This window comes from Trachypithecus francoisi, unplaced genomic scaffold (genome assembly GCF_009764315.1).
Source record: "Trachypithecus francoisi isolate TF-2019V2 unplaced genomic scaffold, Tfra_2.0 Lachesis_group0, whole genome shotgun sequence".
NCBI lineage: Eukaryota > Metazoa > Chordata > Mammalia > Primates > Cercopithecidae > Trachypithecus > Trachypithecus francoisi.
The window spans coordinates 101684924-101692532 of record NW_022681453.1 but is presented as its reverse complement, the minus strand read 5'-3'; the positions used below and the strand labels follow the sequence as shown (position 1 = coordinate 101692532).

Here is a 7609-nt window from a genome sequence, read left to right as displayed (position 1 = left end):
TTTCGAATTTAATATCTAAGCTGAAATGTGTAACTTCTGGACCATGCAAGTTGATCATGCTAATTCAATTTACTCACTTGACAAACCTCATGATCTCAGGAACATTGAAGGCTTATCTTTTGATTTATGAGACACTGAAATGCCACAATTAAATAAGTAAGCATTGCTTGTTGTGAGATTCTGCTAAGCTTTTTACATACTAATCATTCTACAATGTTATCTATAAAATTCACAAATTTCAGATAATTATTATATATGTAGCAACACCCTTACTTGAATAATACTGCATTTATGAAATTTGAGTGGCTTACAAAGTCTTCTCACTTTTTAGAAATTTTTCATTGATATTGGGCAATATATAAATTTTTGTCATTACTTTTAATGGCAAAAACTACAACGACTTTTACACCAACCTAATAAAGTACTATACTTCTGGGTGAAGTAAGACTTTAGATATGTTTGTGATCTGAGGCTGTAATAATCTTATCAGTGACTCTGGATGTACATCACTGGACATGCTTTTATATTCTGTTTATTTAAGACCATAGACTTCACTGTGTTGTTGTCTTCTTTTATCACTTACTGGGGGCATTTAAATAGGTTGATATTCCTTACATTGCCCAAATTCACTTTTTTAGAGAAAACAACTTTTTGGTAAGTGAATAGTTTCTTCTAAGAATTACTCTTCTTCAGTTATAATTATTGCTATTTCCTTTCTTCTATAATAGATATATAAAAACATGAAATTAATAATGTAAACCCAAGCAAGTACATATAAGTGATGTATTTCTGAACCATTAGGTACTACCTGTTTTTTGATGTAAGTGAATCATAATATTAAAAGCTGAGTTTTAGTATGTATATATTACAAAAAAAATTCTTTTGTGCCAATTACTAAGTTAACAGCATCAGTATTTTCTCAGACTATCTCATTTCTGAAACTGCAATTTCAACTTACTACTGTAAAACAGAAAGTGTCTGTAGCAAGTCTCAAGCAATTAGAGGTTTATTTAGCTAATGTTGAGCACACCCCTGGGGGGGGGGCGGGGAAGCACAAATCACAAGGTGTATTAGTCCATTTTCATGCTGCTAATAATGACATACCCAAGACTGGGCAGATTAAAAAGGAAATCGGTTTAATGGACTTACAGTTCCTCGTGGCTGGGGAGGCCTCACAATCATGGTGGAAGGCAAGGAGGAGCAAGTCACATCTTAAGTGGATGGCAGCAGGCAATGAGAGAGTTTGTGCAGGAAAACTCTGCCTTATAAAGCCACCAGATCTCATGAGAATTATTCACTCTCACGAGAACAGCATGAGAAAGACCTGCCCCTATCATTCGGTTACCTCCACCGAGTCCCTCCCATAACATGTGGGAATTCAGATGAGATTCGCGTGGGGACACAGCCAAACCATATCACAGAGGTGTCTGTGACCGATGTTTTTTCCACAGCAGGTTGTGGGAACTTCAGTATTTAAAGGAGAAAGAGCAAGCAAGAGGGAAGAAACAGAGAGGGAGGGTAGGCAGTGAAACAAATGGTTACATTCTTGTGAGACCCTGATTAGCCTCATTAAGTCTACGTTTTTTTTTTACACATGAAAAGGAGAGCAGAAGAAAAGGTCAATTATGCATTGTCTCCTGCTAAGTAAAGTTACATATTACATAAGATAAAGTAAACATGTTAAAAGAGGGAGTAGAAGAAAAAGTCAATTATGCATTGTCTCACGCCCAGTAAATTTACATTTTACATAAGATGAAATAAACAGGTGAAATGACAGCTATCTGGGAACAAAAGTAAGAAGTATTGGTGACTCATCTCTCAGACTTAACTTTCCCTTTGGCATAGCAACTGTGGGGCCCTAAGATTGTATTTTTTGTGCACATTAGAAACGTATTTTCCCATACTCATTCTCCAATGTTAATGGATATTAGCATTTGGTAGATTGTATTTCAGTGGATAGCATGGGTCTAACAAATCATAGAATACTAATTTTAACGTATTACTAAAACTAAGGGCACTGTCTTTGGAAAACATTACCAAATAAGTAAACATGGCAATTCAAAAGAGTCTTTAGAAATACCTGTCACTACTTCCAAATTTTCATAGTTTCCAGTGGTGTAAATAGCTTCTCAGTGCAAGCTGATATTGTAATGCTACTTCTCAGCAGTAGCTATAGAGTAATGATATGAGAAAGACATAGAGTATCCAGAAACTAGTTGAATGCATTAGGCCACTTTGAAATAAAACAGAAAAAGACCAAATAATAGAACCCTTCTATTACAGACTTGAAAATTCCTTCTAAGATCATTTTGATATATTCACTTTTTCTTTTACAGATATTTTTAAATTACATTAGAATTTTTATGGAAATGCTGTATGTATAGTAAGAAATCATATATTCAATCATATTTTCTATTCTTGATGTTAAAGGTATTTTCCCAAAATACATTTCTATATTTGAAAGCTGCTGATTTGAATATGCAATTAAAATCAATTTAGGGAAACAGAGTTTACTTCATGAAACAGTATCTTTGCCAGTGGAAAAACTAGCAACTGTAACTGGAACTGTTAATTTTATATTTACCCTTTGATCATTCACCTTAAAACATGAACGTTACCTTCAGTATTATCATCAGTTCATAAAAACTTCGCCAACTGGTCTAACCTATTCTTCCATTTACTGCTTCGTTTATCTTTACACCAAAATATATTGTATGTTTATTTAATTTCTGTATCCCTCCAGGAAATTTAAGTTCAAGAAAGCAGGAAATTTGTTTATAAGTACTGTATCTATCATGGGTGCCCGAGAAATAATAATATTTGAATCACTTCCCTGGTCGAAACAGTTCATTTGGGAGTCAATATGTACTTAAAAAATCTAAGGGGCTGGAACCGCCATCTACCAGAAATTCGCCAAAATCATGAACACAAAGGGAAAGAGGAGAGGCACCCGATATATGTTCTCTAGGCCTCTTAGAAAACATGCAGTTGTTCCTTTGGCCACGTATATGCAACTCTGCAAGAAAGGTGATATCGTAGACATCAAGGGAATGGGTACTGTTCAAAAAGGAATGCCCCACAAGTGTTACCATGGCAAAACTGGAAGAGTCTACAGTGTTCCCCAGCATGCTGTTGGCATTGTTGTAAACAAACAAGTTAAGGGCAAGATTCTTGCCAAGAGAATTAATGTGCGTATTGAGCACATTAAGCACTCTAAGAGCCGAGATAGCTTCCTGAAACACGTGAAGGAAAATGATCAGAAAAGAAAAGAAGCCAAAGAGAAAAGTATCTGAGTTCAACTGAAGTGCCAGCCTGCTCCACCCAGAGAAGCTCACTTTGTGAGACCTACGGGAAGGAGCCGGAGCTGCTGGAACCTATTCCCTATGAATTCATGGCATCATAGGTGTTAAAATAAATAAAATAATAAAATAAAAGACCTCTGGGCTGAAAAAAAATTAACTAACAATTACTTCAGATTATAATATTTTTTTACAAAAATAATGTACTCCTCATAAAACAAAGTTTATTTTGTATGCAAAACTGTGATTTACTACTAACTTTGAAGGACTTGCTCTGTTTTCAAGCCATCCAAGACAATGTTGAAATAATAGGCAGGATCCAAAAAGAAGACATAAAAAATGAACAACGTATCTTTCATAGTTTGTTGAATAATCAACTGTATTACAACAAAGGGTGTCCTTGATTATTAGTTTCTCAGTGAATATTGTGCCAACAAGGACAGATGGCCAAGCAGCCCACACAAACATTTGGCCACCTGGAGTGGTGTTCACTGGAGAAAACTATGGACATAGAATCAGTAGCAGATGACCTACTCTTGGCTTTACCATAAAAATCCAGCAAATCAGACCCAGAAATCATCACCAGTCTTCCTGTTGAGTGCAGGTTATGGATATAAGAACAATATGGTCTGACTTGTGTCCTGGTAACTCACTGTTGTGGTAGGCAATAGCACCACCCTTCTCATGTTGTGCTTAGGGGTTGGAGCCTTGTGGACAACCTGACATAGTAGTGGTGGAATTTACTACCTCTTTCCATCTTCTGGTGTAATTGGATATGAAGTGTGGGATGGATGTACCAGCATCAATGTGTCATGTTTGACAAGGACTAGATGATTTTCTTGGAGCACTATAAGAAACCATTCCCTTTCCTTGAAGTTGAATCTATAGAGGATGAATTTCGGACAAGTTAGTTTTTAGCACTCAGCAAAATATAAAATCGCTAATGTTACTACACAGGAATAAAGATGGAAGTTTGTGAAAGAGCAACGAGGCTTGAAATAGAGGTGGTCAAAAAGTAGGCTACGGAAAACTTTACAAATATTACACATGAAAACAACTTTAGAGAATATTTTTTAAATTTGCATAAATCTTAGCAATTTGTATTCAATTACTAATAAAATGTCATTTAAAAACAATTTTCTGATTTACTAAGAAAAAATACAGTTTGATCAATTATTCTGGATGACAATATAAACTATGTTTTTTTCCTCTACTTGGAAAATAATACATCTAATAACATTTAATTAAAATAGCAAAAAAAATTTTTTTAAATATGTAAACTTATTAAGTAAAACAAATATATTATTTTTATGGATTTCATGAGGTTCATGGTATTTATAAAACTTTTAAAAATGCATAATTTATCATGATACATCATTTCATTACAAATAGTCACACTCATATTTAATTTGGGTAACTTAAATTTTTTATTATTTTTTAAAGGGAATATCCCCAAACCTGAAATTACCTCTGTTAGTAAAAACTTTTAAAAATGTTAATTTCAGTTTATCTGTAACTAAAATTTATTTTATACTATCTGCTTTTAGTAAAACTTTCACTTGTTAACATGTGCACCAAAATTCATGAAACAAGGCCAGATGGGCCTTTTTATATTGTATTCAATAACTAATTTCTCTGCTCCCAAACAGAGTGCAATATTCTTTAATACATAGTCACCTAGAAATTGAACTTGTACTTTTCTATTTTATCTCAGATAAGAAATAAGGCTGTCACATATATCACATTCAACCTACCTTAGTGTAAAGGATAAAGGTTATGTCATCTCAGAAATGAAAATGTCACATATCAGAGTTAGGTTCAATTATCTCTGAAAAGAAATTTCTATAAATGGGCATTTGATAATAGAGAAATTCACACAATAGAATTATAAACAGTTCTGGTTTCTAAATCATCTTTGAAAAGGCATATACTACTGTATACATTTCAGATGAATAACATAAAAAGCAAACGCATGACATTCACTAATACAGAACAAATTTAATCAGATCATTTAAAACTCATAGGCATGTCTTTTCTTCCTCAATATATATTTTTGGTTAAAAGAATAAGTATTAAAATGACTATACAAGAATTAGGATTCCAAATGAATAGCAAATCATCAGGTGCTAAGTTCTAGGAATGTGTACATAATATACAGACATTTCTTTCTATTTTAATATTAGTTAAACATTTTAATGGATCGGTAATTTACTTCTATCCTGAAATTAATGAGGTAGTGTCTGGTGCTTATGACACTAAATAACTGACTCCCTTTGCCTTATTTGTCTTCACAAATAAGTTACATATCCAGAGTGTCATCTTTCAATTATAACAGTTACTTTGATATTCAGGAATCATTATATATTCAAGGAAGCTTAAAAATTACAAAATAATAATAAAAAAACTTCGAAGAGATCTCTATAGGGTCCCTGAGCATTTCAACAGTTGGTGGGCATGAGTAGAATGAATTAGGACGGAGGGACTTTCCATTTCATGCGTACTGCTGGCACAATGTGGCTTGCTTAGAGTACCTGGAGTCTTGACTATCCCCTTGCCAAAGATTAGACACAATAATGGCCATGCTGTGAAACCAAACCTGTTTTATTGTGTTTGTTTATGCTCTTTGATTTAATTACTCAAGCATTTGTGGAATTTTGAAATTCTTGAGAGAAAGGACTCCTTTATTACCTATCTCAAACCATTCAATTCCATAAATACTTTATTAAAGACATACTATATTTCCAGACTTACACTGAAGATTGGAAAACTAGTTGACTGTGCATCCGTAAAAGTCTCATAGGAGTCAAGAAAGAAGGCATTAATGATATTATATTCAATATTAAAATATCAACACACTATTGACAATATTATCATATAAAATATTAATAATGTAGCCAGTCCCTGAGTAAATTATAACAAATTTGGAGTTACTGAAAGAAATCTATCCTAGGTATCACATAAATTAAAAAGTAAATAAAGGAATTAAGGCAATATATGGACCTTACAACTTCTGGCTTAGTGCTCCCATGTAAATTATTTTATTTCTTATTATAAATGAATGGAAATATTAATCTCTATAATAGGAATTTTCAAAACACTCTCTTAAACATTTAAATGCAATTGCATGAAATTTAGCTTAGGTTAAAAATTGCTAATTTCTAGTTCCACTTTTCTAGCATAATAATTGAACAAGCAAGTCGCTTGAGTTGACTTAGGATATATCTATAAATAAATTATATAAAATGTCTTACAAAGACATTTGAAACACACTGAAGCTTCTATATAATGTGAAAAGCAAATTTCTTAGAAAATATTTCTCAACATTTCTGAAACTCTGATTAAATGTGTTAATCAAAGAATACTAAAAACCAGTGGAGTCTTCTACATTGGCACACCAGGTATCTAATTTAGAATAATAACTACATGTCTTTCTTACTTCACAGCTTAATGAACAATAAGACAATTTATTTTAAAGCACTTTCATTTCCTGCATTTCAAGTACAGCAGGAATAAAGAAAAACATCTATGTTTGCTACATGTTAACATATTTACTGTCCCCCACAACCAATCACCATGGCAAATAAACAATTCTATTTTCCCCAGCTATATTATGTTATGAGATCAGACAGCTTCATATTAAGACAAATAATATCATTTGGATTAATTATTTTTGGATTCCCTAAGCCACCAAATGGAACTAATTCTTTACCAAGGATCAGAAGACATTAATTATTTGGCACAAATGGCTAAGCTAAGGGATTTTGATCCTCAGAGATATCCTTATCCTGGAAAAAAAATCTGTGAAAGCATTCCAGGAGCTTCAGTGAGATTATTTTCTATCAGAAAAATAGGCTTAGACACTGCATACATCAATAATTGTTAATACAAAGTATCTAAGTAAAATTTTTCTACTATGATATTATTCAATTTAGCCTACAGAGGAGCAGGCTGTTTGCAATTCATAAACTACTACTTTTATATCAGTTATTAATTTTAGGTATTCATTTTACTCAGGAAAATTCTACATACAACTCATCTCAAATGTACCATGGAAATAAGTAAGGTCTGGGTGATTCTCTGGGCATCTCCATTGACCACGATATTGGAGAGCTGGAGGAGTTACTATTACGAATAGCACACAGCACATATCTTATTTTCTTCCATGAGAGTTTGTTGTTCTAGATATTTATTGTTGTGGAAATTGTCTGTCTTAAAATACAGCATATCCTACAAAACCCTGTTCTGATTTAGTTAGATAATAATTTGAGCTATAACACTTTCAAAGTAATTTGTAGAATTCAAAATAACTT

The 7609-nt window shown here is 32.9% G+C and overlaps 1 pseudogene; it reads left to right on the top strand.

Annotated features, from left to right (window-relative positions):
* Positions 1-2900: 2900 nt before the first annotated feature.
* On the top strand, positions 2901-3403 carry LOC117078397 (annotated as a pseudogene).
* Positions 3404-7609: the final 4206 nt, after the last annotated feature.